Source organism: Sorghum bicolor, chromosome 5 (assembly GCF_000003195.3).
Source record: "Sorghum bicolor cultivar BTx623 chromosome 5, Sorghum_bicolor_NCBIv3, whole genome shotgun sequence".
Taxonomy (NCBI): Eukaryota; Viridiplantae; Streptophyta; class Magnoliopsida; order Poales; family Poaceae; genus Sorghum; species Sorghum bicolor.
The window spans coordinates 67,421,385-67,442,034 of NC_012874.2; the positions used below are offsets into that span (position 1 = coordinate 67,421,385).

General features: G+C 42.8%; 3 pseudogenes; 2 read left to right on the top strand and 1 right to left on the bottom strand.

The window, feature by feature from the left end:
• LOC8068300 lies at nucleotides 5,052–8,814 on the top strand (annotated as a pseudogene).
• Nucleotides 9,047–9,893, top strand: LOC110436011 (annotated as a pseudogene).
• LOC8068302 lies at nucleotides 14,829–15,935 on the bottom strand (annotated as a pseudogene).

Sequence of the window (20,650 nt, forward strand, 5' to 3'; positions counted from 1 at the left end):
CGTGCTGAGCGGTCAATTGCACGTGCGACTCCTTTGTTTCTAACAGCTCGGCCTGCACATATGTTAGAGTGTACCAATTTGATTAATAGAGAAGAGTTATTAGCACAAGAATTACCTTTCCCTTAAATGACTTTGCTGCTTCCTTAAAGATGGACAGAAATTTGAGGACTCGCTTGCAACAGCAAATAGTAAAATCTGACTTGCAAAACAAAGACAACATATCAGTGAAGGAACAGAATATGGACAAAACATTTTATTTGAGCTATTTTCCTTATTTAAAAGGAAAATTCTGAAGCTTAGCTTTTCCAAATTAAAGCATCCTTCATTTGCCATATTTTATTTGAGCTGAACAGAACACTCTACTGTACTGTATAGAACAATTAATCAGGCATGGCACAATAATGCTATTTAACTTGAGAACCATGCATGTACTGTATGCAGTACCAAACATCCCTACAAATGTGTCAAAACCATTGATGTATTTCCAAATCAATCAAAACCATAGAAGTTGTTTACATGGAACACACAAAACTGATTTCTTTTTTCTATTATTTTGAAGGGTAGTTAGTATAGCAGACTGCTCCATTTGAATATCCAGTTAACGCTGTCCAAAACATTCTGAATTCATAAATTAATACAGCTACTCCTCCTGCTTGCACCTGAGAAAAATCACGTAGCAAGAACATAGCTACTGATTAATCAATCTCTGAAGAAAGCAAGCACCAGGCTGCTGCACTTGCTGTAATCCAGTGACTCAAAACTCAGAAAACAATGAAATGCACGACACTGCACAGCCCTTTGCCAATTGCATCCTCAGCGGAAGACAAACGTGCAAGCACAAGAAAAATGCTGCTTCTATGACCGATTAACAATGCAGCTCAAGCTCTCCCTGCACTAAGACACAAGCAAACATATACAGAGCCTGAATTTATCCCACCAGCGCCACAACATCAAACAATTTCGGTCTCCTTGGGACACTACGATCTCAAAGCCTGAATTTACCCCACCAGCAGCTAGCACACACTGCACACAGGCTCATTACAGATTAGTTTACATACTACTGTGTCTCAAATTAAATAAGCTTTACCAGGTCTTTTGTTAATCAATCACCACCACACCAGCTACGCTGACCCTCTCTCTATATACCATCTATCAGTCACGGCACTGGAGAGCAGCACCCGTAGAGACCAAATGGTCACCTGCACCTACGAGCATATACTGGGGAGGGGAAGCAAGTATGACTCAGATCTTACCCGAACACTCGCAGAACTGGAAGAGTAGGCCGGGGTGGACGCTGGCCGGGGCAGGAGCTGCCGTAGCGGGGCCGGTGCCGGCGCGGTCGTGGCAGCGCGGCCGGGCGCCCCCCGGGGGCGCGGCGAGTTCGGGCGGCGCGGGGAGGGGCGAGCAGGCCGAGCTGCGGGACCGTCAGGGAGGGGCGGCGCTGGGCGCGTGCCGGAGCAGCGAGGCACAGGAAGACGACGGCAGCGCAGGATGGCGGCGGCGGCGCTGGGAGGGCACGGCTCTACGCGAAGACCGCCCGGGACTTAGAGGATTCAGGGACTTAGGGTTCCAGTTGGGCCGATTGGGCCGACTTTTTTTTCTAATTTACGTGATTGGGTCGACCTTTGCCAAAAATAAGTCCAGCTGGTTGCCGATCCACGCTTCTTTGCCGAGCGCCCAAGATGCGCACACGGCATATCAAACTTTGCCGAGTGCCCTAAAAAGGCACTCGGCAAAGTTTTTTTTATTTTTTTTTATTTTTGATCCCAGTTTTTTATGTGGCATACATACATTATTTCAAACCTAGTTTTAATGTTTGGGAAAATTTTGAATTACTTTGATATATTTCCTTAGTTTATTTCGTTTCTTCAAATTTTTTTTAATATTTCAAACTTGAACTGCAGGTACAAGGAATAATGCAATTTAGTTCTTCGAAAAATGTTATTCATGTTATTTGATGTATGTTGAGTCCCTATCCATGAACTCGCATTACATTTCAAGCATCTTTTTTCACGTAACATGACGAGGAACTTGGCCGGAAAGTGATTCTAAATTATATGAAATCCAAACGAAGTCCGAAAATAATGAAACTTGCGGAGGCATCATGTTACCGTATGTGTAGGCTATGGTAAAAAATTGAAAAGATTTTGAGCAATTTGTGACGTCGGTTGCCTAAAACCCAGACATATCCACATGTGATAACAAGTTACCATGTGCGCACATGTGTGGGTTTTTGGCATCATGAGTCGCAAATTACTCCAAATCATCCAATTTTTTTACCACAGGATCAGCATGTGATTACAAGACTTCTCGACAAGTTTCGTGAATTTTGGACTTTGTTTCCTTTTTATATAATTTAAATTCACTTTTTCTATAACTAACACAACATACTACGTCATCCAGATGCTTGAGATTTCATGTGACTCCGTGCATATGGCCTCATCAAACTATACGTGTCACGAAAATCATATTTTGGAGGACAAAATTCCATTATAACATACACGTGCAGTTCAAATTTGAAATACGCCGATAAAATCAAGGAAACAAAATAAATTAACAAAATATAGCAAGAAAAGTCAAAATTTCACCAAAATTTAGATTAGAGCTTAAAATACGGTCAGAAGGCTACACAAAAAAACTTGGGTCGAAAATCCAAAAAAAAATAAAAATTTTGCCGAGTGCCTAGATGTGACACTAGGCAAAATTAATTTTGCCGAGTGCCGGACCATGAGGCACTCGGCAAAGTTTTGATGAAAAAATTTATAAAAAATTTTTGCCGAGTGCCTAATTGGTAGCACTCGGCAAAATCAAATGGGAGGGAGATGCCGTCACGGTGTTAGCAATGTTTGCCGAGTGGTGTCTTTGCCGAGTGCTATTGCACTCGGCAAAGACTAGTTTTACCGAGTGTTGAAGTTTGCTGAGTGCTTGGCGCTCGGCAAAATATTCTTTACCGAGTGCTAAACTTTGCCGAGTGCGGCGCTCGGCAAACATAATTTTTGCCGAGTGCCCCGATAAACTGCACTCGGCAAAATATGAGGCACTCGGCGACGTCCCAGTTTCCAGTAGCGAGGCCCCATGAACAACGTGATGAAAATGACCCAAGGATGGTGAAGGGTGGGAGATGTGGAAGGAGTGAGCAAGAAGAGGAGTAAAAAGGGGTTTAATTTGGTCCCAGGCAGTTTTCAGTGCCGGATTATACAGTGATCTCGTGGTGAAAACAATTGCGTGTTTTCCCCCCGGTCGATAAGACCAGTCTCAATGCATAGTTTCATGGCACAGTTACCAAGAGTATAAACTAGGTAACCGAGCCACAAGAGTTTTATGGTGATGAAACTTCTCTCTCATTTGATGAAACTCTTTCATTTAATGACGCTGCCAAGTCAGCAATTTTGCTTATGTGGCACCCTATTTAATGTGCATGACACTCTCATGAAACATGCATTGAGACTAGCCTAATTGGTGGAGCGCAGTTACCATTTGATCAAGCGGTGATGAATTGTTTTCACCGCAGTGTCAGTGGACGATGCAGCGGCGGAGAAAATCATGGTGGTTATCACCGTAGGATTATAAAACTGAGCGGCGGTGCAAGCAATTTGTTAAAATTGTCCAGAGAGTATATAATGGAAACTATCATCATGTTTCTGTCACCAAGATGTCCAGAAGCATACTCGGATCATCACATTTGGCGCTTGGGCGAAGAATACCGCTTTTCAGGTGCAGAACAGCCAGAGGCTTGACCAAGTTTCTCAAATGCACAATTTGCTTTCCTCCTCGAGCTGATAAAAAAACATATATAGTTCATTTTATTTAGAGTCTAGATGAATTGTCTCACAAAAAAGAGTCCAGATGAATTAATTATGAATTTTGGAAGATTTTCACCTGAAATTCCTCAGCCAAATTAGTTGGCTTAGCCAAGTCCCCTAGTCGGCCGAGGGCACTCACAATGCAGACTATATCATAGAGTCTAAAGTTATTTATTACCTCGAACAATGTGGACTTGGAGTCTAAATAAGACTTGGAGTTTTATTTTTTTCTACCTCTTTCTTCAATAAATATGCTGCCACATCAGCAAAATACCATAAATAATATGTAATTAATTGTCTTGGACTCTGTGATAGAGTCTTGCATTGTGAGTGCCCTGAGCCCACTCCCGCTATTTTCATCCTAGAAACAGCGTCCCAGGCCTCTGGATGTCGGCTAAGCTGACTGTTGTCGGTTTCTCTGAACCGATTTTATTTCAAATCAAAACCCTTTGGAATCTTTTTTTTGAAAACCCTGCATCAAAATTCACCATATGCATTTAGGTTACATTGAGTGATGAAATGCTTGCTTGTTTGAATGTTTGCTTGATTGCACGATTGTTTGCCGTCTGAAATTTATTTGTGGCACCAAAACAATTTCCTTTAATTACCAATAATTGCATTCTTGGCTTATTTAAAACCTTTCCTCTATAAAAAAATACATCATGGATAAATACAATGTTTTGCTACCATCTCTGCTTAATTATATTAGCTATCTTATATTGATAGATAATTGTTCTTCCTTTCTCAGTTCACGTTTAGTTAATTTCTATATATATGAAGCCCTTGCTCTTATAGTTATAATAATAGAATATTTATATAGGCATCCTGGTTACTGTGAGATATATAACAATAAATAGTTATGCTCGAGTACATATTTTGAATATTACATGCTTAATTTCTTCTCAACTATACTACTCTACTACATATTAAATAATCCTTGCTAGAAATACACGCATACTATCTTGTTTCCGTCTGGTGGGTCGGATTAAACACGCACGGGACTGTACATCGCCTTCAGGTCCGCCAGTCTTCACGGAACCTGCGATTAATTCTGGCGTCGCCTCGATTTTACCCCTCAAATTAATACCGCCGGAAATTGGTTTTCCCGTGCCCGGCCGGGTGGCCCCTCGTAAACGGTAAAGCCATCATGATGATGCAGCTTGTGTCTCCTCGGTGGTTGCGCTGCCGTTCGTAGAACTAGAACTAGCTATAGTAGTAGCCTAGTACTACCGCTCCTTCTTTGCTGATATGTCAAGCACGGCAGAGTCTGCCGTCGGCAGCGGCCACGGCGAGGCGGTGACCACGTCGGCTATCGTGGCCGAGGCTGTGACTGGGTCACACGTGCTCCAGATCAAAGGGTACTCCTTGACCAAGGGGCTTGGCATTGGCAAATTCATCAAATCCAGCACGTTCTGCGTGTGTGGCCATCGCTGGTATATTAGGTACTACCCTGATGGCGATTGTTTGGACAGTGCCGATTGGATATCTATCTATCTTCAGCATGATCATACAGATGCTGTAGACGTCAAAGCTCGATTCAAATTCAGTGTTCTCGACGACATTGGTGAACCTGTGCCGACGTTCAGCCAGAAATCCTGTATGCGTACCTTCTCGTCGTCCAAAGGTGGATCCTGGGGTTTCAACAAATTCGTTGCAAGAAAGGCCCTGGAGGAATCATCGTCTTATCTGAAAGATGATTGCCTCAAGGTAAGGTGCGATGTCACCGTCTCAAAGGAGATCAGCACAGAGGCCACAACCACAACACAGTGTGTCATGGTGCCGCCGTCCAACATGCACCTGCACTTTGGCTGCCTCCTCTCAGGCGCAGTGGGGGCCGATGTCACATTTGATGTTGCCGGAGAGATGTTTGCTGCACACAGGTGCGTGCTGAAAACTGTTTTATTTTGTTGTACTCCCTCCACCTCAAATTATAAGTCATTTCAAGAATATTGGAGAGTCACAAACTATCTCAAATTCGACCAAATTTATATGGTAAGATAATAATATTTGTGGTGTCAACTTAGCATTATTATATTCTTCATTAATTATATTTTCATAGTATACCTATTTTGATGTTATAAATAGTTGTAATTCTTTCTATAATTTTGATCAAAGTTGAGATGCTTTAACTCTCCAAAATTCTTGAAATTTGGGATGGAGGGAGTACACTCCTTCTTCTCTGTTAATTAATATATGCATCCCTGACAATTTTTCGTTGGTTGTCTTTCAAAACAAATAAAAGGTGTGTGCTGGCTGCAAGGTCGTCGGTGTTCAAGGCTGAGCTCTTTGGCCCCATGAAGGAGAAGGCCATGAACTCTATACGGATCCAAGAAATGGAAGCAAGGGTGTTCAAGGCTATGCTCCACTTCATCTACACTGACGCCTTGCCTTTCATTGAAAAGGGAGATGTGTTTCTGATTACCCAGCATTTACTTGTAGCAGCAGACAGATATGATCTAGAGAGGCTCAAACTGATTTGCGAGGTCAAGCTCTGCAAGTGCATCGACACAAGCACCGTGGCCGCTACACTGGTGCTCGCTGAGCGGCATGGTTGCCAGGGGCTCAAGAAGGCATGTTTTGAGTTGCTGAAGTCGCCTGTCCATCTGAAGACAGTCATGGCAACAGAGGGCTTTGATCATCTGTTGACTACTTGCCCATCTCTTATCAAGGAGCTGCTGCTAGCCAAGGATGCTGCTACCTGTCCTTGACTTCTTCAAATTGGGACATGCGTATGTTTTATTTAGTTTTCGTTTCAGGGCAAAGTAATGCACTTGATCTAATATATGGAGTAGTAATGTAGTATGGCTGAAAGTGAGGTGTTTCAGTTACTTGTTTGGTAACTGATGAGTTTTGTTTAATCTGTGTTTTTTGTCACTGCATATTTGAATCTGATGATATAATCATGTTCCAGTGGCATCGCAGCAGCATGAGTTTTTTTTGTTAGGCCTCAATGTGTGATTCTAGTGTAAATATGTGAGCAAGAGCAACTGGATCAAGCATTGGCCCCTTAACCACAACTGCTACATTAGATTTAAGGATTCCCTTCTTTTTTCTGGCCCTCAATAATAGTGTTTAGATATACTCTATTATAAAGAATCACTCATTTGCCATTATCAAAAGTACATAATCTAACATATAAATTACCCACTACTTATGCAAATAAAGACTTCCTAGTTACCTTCCTTACAACAAGGGAGTGGTGTGCATTTTTTTTAGAATTTAGAGCTTCCATGAGCAACTCTGAAAAATGGCCACATGAATGGGGAAGGAAGGTTGTGAGTTGAGAATTGAAGGGAGACAGTGAGCTGAGGAACTATAGGTGGTAAATGGGATTTGATTCCAGGTGGTTTTCACCACGGGTTAACAGTAGGTACGGTGGAGCGCAGTTGCCTTTTGATCCCGGCATCACTATGTCAAAGGACGATCCACACCGGATAAAACTGTGGTGATTCTCAGATAATACAATTAGCTGACAGTGAAAGCAATTTTTACTGTAGGCTCAAACAGACATTGGGCGAAAAAATAGGGATAAATATCGTGTCGGTAAAGATCTGGGATCTAACATACCATAAGCCCAGCACTATAAGGGCGGTCAAACGATAACTTATGAATGTAAAGATTTGGGATCTAAACACGGCCGTAATCTATCTGTAGATCTATATATGCTGTACTCCAGTACTCTTGCATGGAAAACCAGCTAAGATTAATTTATTTTCGGTGTCTTGCTAGATTGTTGATCGGCGGCACTCGTGGCGCCTCGTCTCCCGAAACTATTGCCCTCTCGTCTTCCGCACACCGCCGCCTTAATTTACTCCGCTGGGACCAACAGCTTGGACCGTCGGGCACAATCTCGATTTATAAAAGCCTCTCGCTCTCCCTCCACTCCCCATTGTGATTGTGAGTTGTGACCAGCAGCACCTTAAACTCCTTCCTTGCATATGTCGTCGTCGTCGACCTCTGTAGTTGGCGCCGGTGGCGTTGCTCACAGCGCGTCAGCCATCGTCGCCCAGGCCGTCAAGGGGTCGCACGTCCTCAAGATCGATGGCTACTCCCGGACCAAGGGACTTGGCAAAGGCAACTTCATCAACTCCGAGCCCTTCGACATCGGAGGCCATTCCTGGTGTATCAGGTACTTCCCTGATGGTAACTGCACAGAACACTCTGGTTGGATATCCTTCTTCCTGTGTCTCAGTTACATCCATGCAACGGGTGTTGAGGCAAGCATAACGCTGACTTTGCTTGACGACGTCGGAGAACCAGTTCCGTCGTCGTATTGTTTAACCGATGGCATCGTTTATACTTTCAAGTTCTGTAATGGACTGGGATTTCCGAAATTTATCGAGAGGAAGGCCCTAGAGGAATCAAGCTACGACTGTTTCAGGGTACGGATGGATGTGACTGTCTCCATGGAGATCCGCACAGAGGGCACCTCGCAGTTTGTCATGGTGCCACCGTCAGATATGAACAAGCACATCGGCCGTCTCCTGTCGTCAGGGGTTGAAGCAGACGTCACGTTCCAGGTCGGCGACGAGACGTTCGCCGCGCATCGGCTTGTGCTCGGTGCTCGGTCCTCGGTGTTCATGGCGGAACTCTTTGGGCCGATGAAGGAGAAGGGCACAAGTCATATATACGTGTCGATGACATGGAGCCAAGAGTGTTCAGGGATATGCTGCACTTCATCTACACGGACGAGTTTCCTAAGTTTGACAATGGTGATACCATTGCCATGGCTCAGCATCTACTCGTGGCGGCGGATAGGTACGATCTGGAGAGGCTGAAGCTCATGTGCGAGCACAAGCTTTGCGAGTGCATCAACACTAGCACAGTGACGACTACGTTGGTGCTTGCAGAGCAGCATGGCTGCAAAGGGCTCAAGGAGGCATGCTTCAAGTTCCTCAAGTCTCCGGGTAATCTCAAGACCATCATGGATGCTGATGATGGTGGGTTTCAGCATCTGACAAACAGTTGCCCCTGTATTCTAAACGAGCTGCTTGCCAACGTTGCTTCGTGAAAGGAAAGTACTGTTATATTAGCATATATGATTATTCCATAATCCATATGCATGCTACTATCACTTTCGGGTCAAATATCATGTTCTGAGAATTCTTGTTAATGTCAAGTAATACGTATATGAATTATTGGAACTTAATTGCTCAGATTCAGAATTCCTATATTATTACGCGCCTTGTTGCACTGCATCGTTTTGTGACTCGTAGTAGTATCCTAAATACAGCTCTGGCTGCATGGGCTTCTTCCTGCACCTCAACCACAGCAATGGCAGGGACGTCAGGCAACCTGGGAGTTCAGTTTGCTCAATCCCGTCGGATTCCCATCGATGCGTTCCGGCGAGGAAACTAGCACTTTCAGTATTTACACATGCCAAACAATGGGAGTTCCATAATTCATCAGGAGGAACGCCATGGTTGGATCAGTCACCTCAAGAACGACTCCTTCAGAGTCAGATGCGATGTCACCGTCTGGACGGCGGTCCGCACCAGCGGCATCTCCGGCGGGTCGTCGCCGTGCCGCCATCAGACATGCACAAGCACATGCGCCGCGCGCCTCCTCGAGTCCCAGGTAGGAACGGACGTCACGTTCCAGGTCGGCGAGGAGAGCTTCGCCGCGCACCGGGCCGTGCTCGCCGCTCGGTCGCCGGTGTTCATGGCGCAGCTCTTTGGGCAGATGAAGGAGACGGCCACAAGCCACGTACGGATCGATGACATGGAGCCGAGACCGAGAGTGTTCAGGGCCATGCTGCATTTCGTCTACACGGACTCGCTGCCTAACATGGACGGCGACGCGCCGGCCGTGGGTCAGCATCTGCTTGTGGCGGCGGATAAGTATGGCATGGAGAGGCTCAAGCTCATCTGCGAGGACCGTCTTTGTGACTACGTTAACATTGGCACGGTAGCGACTACACTACTGGAGGTTGCAGAGCAGTATGGCTTCAGAGGGCTCAAAGAGGCGTGCTTCAAGTTTCTCATGTCTCCCGGCAATCTGAAGGCGATCAAGGATAGTGACGAGTTTCAGGGTCTGACAACCAGGTGCCCCTCCCTTCTCAGCGAGCTGCTCAACCATGTGGCACCCTGATGCTCGAATCAGAGACACAGAAATTAATAAGCTATAGTGTTTAGAGAGAATGAGGCCTTTACAATTAGACCTTGTTTAGATCTGAAAAAAATTTAGATTTCGACACTGTAGCACTTTTGTTTTTATTTGACAAACATTGTTCAATCATGGAGTAACTAGGCTTAAAAGATTCATCTCGCGATTTACAGACAAACTGTGCAATTAGTTTTTGTTTTCATTTATATTTAATGCTCCATGGTCCATGCATGTGCCGCAAGATTCGATAGAAATCTTGAAAAGTTTTTGGTTTTTGAGGTGAACTAAACAAGGCCAATCTTGTAAAATACTTCCACTATGCATGTAAACTTTTTCTTATTAAGGGCAACAAATTAAGTTTAGAGAGAATGAGACCATAGATCATAGAGTAACTAGGCTTAAAAGATTCATCTCGCGATTTACAGACAAACTGTGCAATTAGTTTTTGTTTTCATTTATATTTAATGCTCCATGCATGTGCCGCAAGATTCGATATGATAGGAAATCTTGAAAAGTTTTTGGTTTTTGAGGTGAACTAAACAAGGCCAATCTTGTAAAATACTTCCACTATGCATGTAAACTTTTTCTTATTAAGGGCAACAAATTAAGTTTAGAGAGAATGAGACCATAGCTAGTATAGAAAATGTTTTTGACTATCTGTTTTTATTAACCGTAATTGTAAAAGGCAAGTGAAAATCAGCGGGCACCACTTAAAAACCGACTCACGCTGTTTTGCACGCTTGTGGTTGCCAGAAGTCTAACGTGCGACCTTATACACCTCCCAATGTTATTATCCTAACCCTTTCACCTTATAGCCTCTTGGGACAAAGGCATAAACGTTCCCCACGTATCCAGTCTGTCACAAAGTTTTCGGTCTCATAAAATCTACTGCTATGTTTTTGTTATTTTTCCCTCATCCGAAGTGATTTGAATTTTTTAAAAATATGAATTTTATAAAATAATTAATCATATAAAACATAATTTCCAGGTGCTACACGATTTTTAAATAATAAAGTAGTCAACTAAATGGTTTTAGATCTTTTCAAGTAGCACAACTTTTATATCCAGATCATATAAAAAATTGATTACAAATTATTTGTATTGACAATATTAAGTTAAGGAAACTGCTAGGGTAAATACATCTTTACTGACAGTTTTCTTAAGGCTACTGGCCTACTGCTAGTAGAAATAATATATTTACACGGGTGCTTCTCTTATAGACACCGTAAATAGAAACCAGATTTACAACGGTAATAGTTAAGAGACCGCCAGTGTACATTTAGGGGGTGTTTGGTTGGGGACGTTAAAGTTTAACAGCTAATGTAGCATTTTCGTCTTATTTGACAATTAGTGTCCAATCAAGGATTAATTAGGCTCAAAATATTCGTCTCGCAAATTACTCTCTACTTGTGTTTTTAGTTTCGTAAATAGTCTATATTTTTGCAAAAAAAAGTCTATATTTAGTACTCCATGCATGTGTCTGAACATTCAATGTGACGGGTGGTAAACGTTACTGAGAGCAACCAAATGGGGCCTTAGTACAGCGACATTGTCTCTCCTTCCCCTTGAAAAACCAAGAGATGTCCACCTCTGGACTACCTCTCTCTCTCTCTCTTGGTCCGTAGAGTCAGCTCTGCTTCAGGTTAAGCATGTCTAGTGTCAAGTGGTTCATAGACGTGCATAATCAGGGTTAAACTAGGCGGTTCTACCACAACTTGTTTTGGAGACTATGCTTGAGATTTGAGGTCATTGTTTCCTCCATCCTTTGAAGCACACATTTTTTTCCTAACTATATCATTCAGTTAATGACAGTGACTGTTAAATAAAAAAACAGGTACATTACTGCCGCTTGTCCATTGCCGGTTCCAAAAACCGGTCCATACTAGCTGTGATTTGTGATTTTTAGTAGTCTTTAAATGTGTTTAATGCATACCAAGCCCCTCATCTTAGTCATTTGGTAAGACACTATGCCTTTTGTGACCGCAATCACCCTAAGCAAGTACAAATAGAAATATTAAATTTATCGGAATTAATTTATACATACATACAAGAAAGACTGGGAGTCCATATTTTATTACTCCATAGAGCAATAATAAATTAATAACAAGTCAGGTTTCAATTCCTGCTATTTCCTGGAAGCTCTAAGCTCACATCAATCCCTATACAGGCACTAGAAGTAACACAGCATGACTATCAAGCTGTAAATTAAAATCCTCCTGTTCAGCTGCTCTTACATTAGTTGTAATAATTCCTTGTAACTGTCAGTACAAATAAATCTTCCTGTTAAATCAAAAGTTTTAGTAACAGTACACCCCACATTCAAGGATGGAAATGAATCGGTACTCTGTAAAAACGGAAACAATGCATTTCACATGCCATGATCCTCTATAAATATATGCATCCCTTGCCTACCATCCAAGGCAACTACAGCTCTCCCCTTTCATCTGATTGAATATCGGGAAAAAGGATCAACTGATCGCGAGCTACAGACTAAGTTTGCAACCATGGCTTGCAACAAGATCGCCGCTGCAGCTACATGTGTCGTCCTAGTACTGTCGTTCATTTTACCATCAGGTAACATACGACTCATCACATCCTTTACTCTTCTTCTACCTCCAACTTGTGACTTCAGCAAAAACAAATCTCCTTTTGGTTGAGCAGACGTACAAGCTGTAAGTTGGCCGCCGTGCAACCCGTTTGTGCGCAGCCGGCTTGGCTTATGCGGCGGCGAACGCCAGCATTGCAAAGATCGGTGCCAACTTGAAGGCTATTCGGGTGGAATCTGTGACAGCAAAGACATCTGCTATTGCCTTCAGACAAACTGTTCTTCAGATGGTAAACTGAATGGTGGCCAGAGACGGTAGCCTGTGCCACCACCAGTGTGTAGGGGTGCATGAGCAAGAGCGTTAGACTAGCAAACATATATGTACCACCATGAAATAATTTAATGTGCGGTTGTGTTTTTTGGGTAATATAAATGGTGGTGTTGAATTTGTGTGGCAATTACTTTGGTAAGACAAAATGAAAGTATATCCCTATTGTGAACTACTATCTACTGTGGGTGACATACATCTATGAAACGCGAATTTACCCTTGGGTGACAAACTTTTTGTCGTTTTTAGCTATATATATTGATAGGGAAAACCATGATTAACATGTCGGATTATATAGTCATGACAGGGCAATGCAAAAACCCACACGATTCAATTTTTTAATGCACGTGAATAAACACACAGGGAAATTTGTTTTTTTTTTTATAATCCACAGGGAAATTTGTTTGCCCCGTTGATTCTACAAGAATTCACATTGAAAAGAGTAATTACTCTATCATTATGATTGTTACGTACAGGGAAAAACAATTATCTAGTTGAGTCAAATTTTACACAAACCGAAAAAAGGGTCCCCACAACTGTTTCATTTTGGCGACTAGATTTTGTGTGGGTGCCTTCTTGAATTGGTAAAAAAAAAGCTTGCGAAGAAAAATGAAAGGAAAATAAACTGTAAAAGTTTGCCGAGTGCCTACACTAGGCAAACCTGCCGTTAACAGCCGCCGGCCGTCACAACAATTTTACTTTGCTGAGTGTGGGGTTGGCACTAAACAAAGTCTTTGCTCAGTGTTCGACAAATGACACTAGGCAAAGCGTTCTTTGCCATCTTTTTTTTTGCCGAGTGCGGCAAAGCGTTTGCCCAGTGTTTAATAGGCTTTGCCCAGTGCCTCTGGCACTAGACGAAGCCGCTGTTTCCCGTGCTAGTCAATGCACATGCATCTACTTAGTCCCACATTGACCACCACAACCCCGTCCCTATTCAATGACCACTGCATAGAAAAGACGAGGTATACTCTAGGTAAATGCTCATCTCGATCTCTTTATCTTTTACTTCCTCCATACCTAAAAAAAGCTGACGTTTAAATAGAAGTTATGGTAACTAAAACGTAATTAATTAAGAAATAATATTTCAACTTTACTCTTATTAAATATCCCTACGAGTATCCTATATAGTCAGAAAGTTTTCGTAACTTTATTAGTTTGGCCTTGTTTAGTTCACCCTGAAAACCAAAAAATTTTCAAGATTCTCCGTCACATCGAATCTTGTGGCACATGCATGAAACATTAAATATAAACGAAAATAAAAACTAATTACACAGTTTAGCTGTAAATCACGAGATGAATCTTTTGATCTTAGTTAGTCCATGATTGGATAATATTTGTCACAAACAAACGAAAGTGCTACAGTATAAAAACTTTTCACTTTTCGGAACTAAACAAGGCCTTTGTCTTCGCACCACTGCGCCCAACAGATGCGACAAGTTTAGTGGACTGCACATGGGTCTCCTCCGTCACAGCAATGCATGCATGGGTACGGTACACTTGGCTGTTCCGGTGTCGTGGAGTGGCGGGAGGCACGAACGGCTTCCGGAGAAGACCTATGGCGGCAGGTGCTAAGGAGGAAGCGAATGACGGCAGTCGGCAGTAGAGGTAGGAGGGAGGCAGAGGTTGAGGACAAGAGAAGAAAGGACATTTTCGCCATCTTCTTAAACCAAAAAAATGAATAAATTAACAAGTAAGGTCTTGTTTAGATGCGAAAAGATTTTGGACTTCGCTACTGTAGCACTTTCGTTTGTTTGTGACAAATATTATCCAATTATGGACTAACTAGGATTAAAAGATTCGTCTCGTGATTTACAGGTAAACTGTGCAATTAGTTTTTATTTTCGACTATATTTAATGCTTCATGCATGTACCGAAAGATTCGATGTGATGGAGAATCTTGAAAATTTTTTGGTTTTCGGGGTGAACTAAACAAGGCCTAAGGTGTCCAACAGTAAATTTCATAACTGTGTCTGACATCTAACATTTGCCTTGCTAGTAATTAAAGTGTACATTCTAGATAATTTATCGGTCTTTCTTGATTAACCATCTAGATAATAAGACAGTACTGTCCCAGTGGGTCAACTAAGCGAGCATCGTTGGCGTGCAGTTCGTTTAGAAGAGAGGGGCAACTGCTTGTAAGGTGCTGAAACCCATCACCATCCATGATTGCCCGAAGACTTGAAGAAATTGAGGCATGCCTCCTTGAGCCCTTTGCAGCCATGCCGCTCTGCAAGCACCAACGTAGTCGTTGCCATGCTAGTGCTGATGCACTGGCACAGCTTGTGCTCGCACATGAGCTTCAGCCTCTCCAGGTCATACCTATCCGCTGCGACGAGCAGATGCTGAGCCATGGCAATGGTATCACGTTTGTCCAACTTAGGAAACTCATCCGTGTAGATGAAGTGCAGCATAGCCCTGAACACTCTTGGCTCCATGTCATCAATCCGTACGACCCTGCCGTTCCTCTCCTTCATGGGGCCTAGGAGTTCTGCCAAGAACACTGATGACCGAGCAGGCGAGCACCGAGCACAAGCCGATGTGCGGCGAACGTCTCGTCTCCAACCTGAAACGTGACATCCTCTTCCAGCCCTGACGACAGGAGACGACCGATGTGCCGGTTCATGTCTGACGGTGGCACCGTGACGAACTGCGAGCTGCTGCCCTCTGTGTGGATCTTCTTGGAGACAGTGACGTCGCACCTAACTCTGAAACAGTCGTCCTTCAGGTAGTTTCATTCCTCCAGGGCCTTCCTATGTATGAATTTTGGGTATCCCCATCCGTTGCCTGTGGAGTAGTTGAAAGTACGTATGACGCTGTCGCTGAAACAATACGACGGAACTGTTTCTCCGACGTCGTCAAGTAAACTGAATGTATAGCTTGCCTCAGCAACCGTTGCATTGTTGCGATCGAGATGCAGGTACAATTCTATCCAACCAATCCTCTCTTTGGTCGCACCATCAGGGTAGTACCTGATAAACCAGGTATGGCCTCCGATGTCGAAGGGCACGGATCTGAGAAAATTGCCATTGCCGAGTCCCTTGGTCCGGGAGTAGCCGTCGATCTTGAGGACGTGCGACCCCTTCACGGCCGTGGCGACGATGACTGAGGCACTGTTTGCATCGCCGCTGCCATCCACGGAGGCGGAGCGCGACATGCACGCGCCCATATTGATGGATCGGAATATAAATTTGCAGCACTAGTACACAGATGCTCTAAGCCGGCGGGGGCAAAAAAATTTCACAGGCGGTTATACTTGTAACATGCCTGTGTTGTAAATTTGTACGGCAAGATTTAAAAACCGCATGTGTAAACAGGTCTTTACAGGCGGTTCACATAAGAAAACCGCCTGTGTTAAAGGACAGGCGGTTTTCTAAGCAAACCGCCTGTGCTATTCTTTCTATAAATACCCCACCCCTTCTTCCTCCTCGGGCAGAACTGTAGGTAGCAGCCACATTCCATTGGAGCACATCTTGGAGGTCCAGTTTTTCCAAAATACAAGGGGGGAGGTTTTGATCCTCATTTCTTGGAAGGAGGTGGCTAAGAAAGGTTAGTTGATGCCTCTAAAGGCTCTTTTTGTGCCCTCTTGCTCAATTAGAGCTACTTTTTGGATCTAGGGTTTCACCATGAGAGAGAGAGAGAGAGTAGAATAGCTAGGTATGGACTATATTTGCTCAAATGAGGTTGCTTAAGATGGTTAGATGATGTCTCTCCTCTCTTTTTTTCTATGTTTTCTTCTCTAATTAGTGAATCCAAGAAATATATATGTAGTGCTTTCCATGAATGGTGTTTCCATGCTTGGGAAGAAAGAGAAAGATAAGTTTTCTATTGTTTAGGATGTTCATTTTTATGTAAATTTGATTTCATTATGCAATATGTATTTTTATATATTTCCATGTTTCCTTATCAAATTTATTATAGTGAATCAAGGTATATATTTAGTTGATTCCATCAATGGTGTTTTTCTACCTTGTCAATTTGATTTAGTTGTTAGTTTTTTATTATTACTTAGGGTTTTGTCTTTATTTTTAATGTTAGCTTCGAGGTTTTCATCTTCACAAGTTGTTGTTTGAAAGGTTAGATGACAATTTTCCTAAACTACTTGTTTTGCATTGAGATCAATTAATCCTCCTCGGGCAGAACTGTAGGTAGCAGCCACATTCCATTGGAGCACATCTTGGAGGTCCAGTTTTCCCAAAATACAAGGGGGGAGGTTTTGATCTTCATTTCTTGGAAGGAGGTGGCTAAGAAAGGTTAGTTGATGCCTCTTAAGGCTCTTTTTGTGCCCTCTTGCTCAATTAGAGCTACTTTTTGGATCTAGGGTTTCACCATGAGAGAGATAGAGTAGAATAGCTAGGTATGGACTATATTTGCTCAAATGAGGTTGCTTAAGATGGTTAGATGAAGTCTCTCCTCTCTTTTTTTTCTATGTTTTCTTCTCTAATTAGTGAATCCAAGAAATATATATGTAGTGCTTTCCATGAATGGTGTTTCCATGCTTGGGAAGAAAGAGAAAGATAAGTTTTCTATTTAGTTGAATCCATCAATGGTGTTTTTCTACCTTGTCAATTTGATTTAGTTGTTAGTTTTTTTATTATTACTTAGGGTTTTGTCTTTATTTTTAATGTTAGCTCCGAGGTTTTCATCTTCACAAGTTGTTGTTTGAAAGGTTAGATGACAATTTTCCTAAACTACCTCTTTTGCATTGAGATCAATTAATTTACTAATTTTTGCACAGCTCATGATGGAGCGGTCCTTCTGGATGTATAACTTATCAAGACTAGATCCATCATACATACCTGAGGTCCATAGGTTTGTTGATGCTGCTAAGAACCATGCTTTGAGAACAAAGACGAAGCACATATATTGTCCATGCATCGACTGCAGAAATATTAATATTTTTGAAGATACTGAAGCAATCATTTCTCATCTGGTATGCCGAGGATTTATGAAGGATTACTTGATTTGGACAAAGCATGGAGAGGGTAGCTCGGCACCTTATACAATTGGGGACCCTGCGAATATTGACGTCGACGGTCCAGACATGCCTGATGAAGGATTTCAGTTTTTGCACGACACACACCGAAGTGAACATGTTGTGCCAAATGTCACTGCTGGTGGTTTTGCTGGGAGAAATGCTGATGACAGAACTCATGTCTTACCAAATGATACAGCCGCGGAAGATTTTGAATTCTTAGAGGCAATGTTGCATCGTCATACTGAACCATCAATGTTATTAATGAAAGGGATGGAGGCCTTGAAGAAGGCGGCTGAAGAGCCTTTGTATGATGAGTCCAAGGGTTGTACCAAAGAGTTCACGACGCTGAGATATGTGCTAAAACTACTGATGGCAAAAGCCAGGTATGGTCTGTCTGATGTTGGATTCGATACGTTCTTAAGTATTATCGGAGACATGCTTCCCAAGGAGAACAAATTGCCTGCTAACACGTACCATGCAAAGAAGCTGATCAGTCCGCTCACTATGGGTGTCGAGAAGATCCATGCGTGCAGGAATCATTGTATCCTATATCGCGGTGATGAATACAAGGACTTGGATAAGTGTCCAAAGTGTGGTGCAAGTCGGTATAAGACAAATAAAGACTATCGACATGAGGATTGTGCTGCCTCCATGTGTACAGCAGGGAAGAAGCGAAAGAAGACCCAAAAGAAGACCCAGCAGAGTTCAAAACCCACCAGCAAAGATAAAGAAGAGGTTCATTATTATGCGCAGAAAAAGATTCCTGCTTTAGTGATGTGGTACCTTCCAGTGATAGATCGGCTGAGGAGTTTGTTTGCTAACCCTGACGATGCAAAACTAATGAGTTGGCATGCTTCGGATGAGCACAAAAATGATGGCAAGCTTCGCCATCTAGCCGATGGAAAGCAGTGGCAAGATTTTAATGAGAACCATCAAGACTTTGCCAGCGAACCAAGAAATGTTAGGTTTGCACTGAGTACCGACGGAATGAATCCATTTGCTGAGAGGAGCAGCAAGCACAGCACATGGCCGGTGATTCTCACCATCTACAACCTTCCTCCATGGTTGATGCAGAAGCGAAAATACCTTTTGCTAACCATACTTATCTCTGAACCAGTCCAACCTGGAGTTGACATGGATGTTTTCTTGGAGCCCTTAATGGAGGAGATGAAAATGTTATGGATACAAGGTGTTGAAATGATGGACGAGTATCGCAAAGATTCATTCATACTAAGAGCAATTATTTTTGTTACGATCAATGATTACCCTACTCTCTTCACATTGTCAGGGCAATTCAAGGGAAAGGTTGGTTGTGTGGTGTGCATAGATGGAACCCATTATGTGTCCCTTAATGCATCTAAGAAAATAGTGTACATGAGGCATAGACGCTTCTTATCAAAAGGGCACAGGTACCGCCTAAAAAAGATGGATAAGTACTTCGACAATAATGATGAAAGGAACTCAGATGCACCATCAGGTAATAGCAAAGGCCAGAGAGTTTTCAAAATAGTGAGCAACATCAACTTTGTGTTCGGAAAGAAGACAAAGGATGGAAAACCAAGAAAGGATGTCAAACCAACTCCAGGGGCAACATTCAAGAAGAAGTCCATTTTCTTCGAGTATTTGCCATACTGGAAAGAATTGGACATACGACACGCGATTGATGGTATGCACGTCCAGAAGAACGTGTTTGAAAGCCTAATTGGCACATTGCTAGATATCAAGACGAAGACAAAGGAAGGACTCAATTCACGCTTCGACATGGTACAGTTAGGTATAAAAAAAGAGCTTCATCCTGTTCTTCAAGAAAATGGAAAGTACCATCTCCCAGCAGCAAGCTACAACCTCAGCATAGATGAGAAACATGTGATGTGTGAGTGGTTGAAGAATTTGAAAGTCCCCTCTGGATTCTGCTCTAGTATACGAAGTATTGTGTCAATGAAAGACCTTACACTCACCAACTACAACTCACATGATTGTCATGTAATGCTGACTACTTTCCTCCCTATTGCAATAAGGGCTATCAATCCAGTGTTCTTGAAGATGGCAGTCACACGATTGTGCTATTTTTTCAATAAGGTCACACAAAAGGTAATTGACCGTGATGAGTTAGAATCCCTTCAGCAATTCGCAGTGGAGACAGTGTCACAGTTTGAGATGTGTTTTCCCCCATCATTCTTTGATATCATGGTGCACCTTGTGGTGCACTTAGTTCCTCAAATACAAGCATTGGGTCCCATGTACCTGCATGAAATGTGGACGTACGAGCGTTTTATGGCAATACTAAATGGCTATGTATCAAGTCGTGCTCGTCCTGAGGCATCCATGATAGAGGGGTACTGTACTGAAGAGGCAGTTGAGTCCGGAGGACCATTCTGCAATAGTGTCCTAAAAGACCAGGTCGCAATAGGTTTGCCTCCATCAAGGCATGAGGGTAGGCTGCATGGAAGTGGGAGGATTGGACGGAAATCATTCATCCCGCCAGATTACAACACAGTCCTTGAGGCACATCACAGCATCTTACATCAGCTCTCGATTATGGAGCATTTGCTCGGTCAACAGTTGAATGAGCTTCGAGAACATAATCCTGGGCAAACGAATGATTGGATAATGAAGGAACACAAGAAACAATTGTACACATGGCTAAGGGAGCAGGATATTCCATCTGGGGAAACAATTGAGGAACAAACCATCAAGGCTTTGGCATCTGGACCATCACGCCAAGTGACAACATGGCAAACATATGACATAAGTGGATTCACATTTCATACCAAATCCAAGGATAAAAAGAGCATGACACAAAATAGTGGTGTTCGATGCGAGGCCATAGACGACGAAACTGGTGATATTATTACATACTTTGGCTTCATCGAGGACATATGGGAACTAGACTA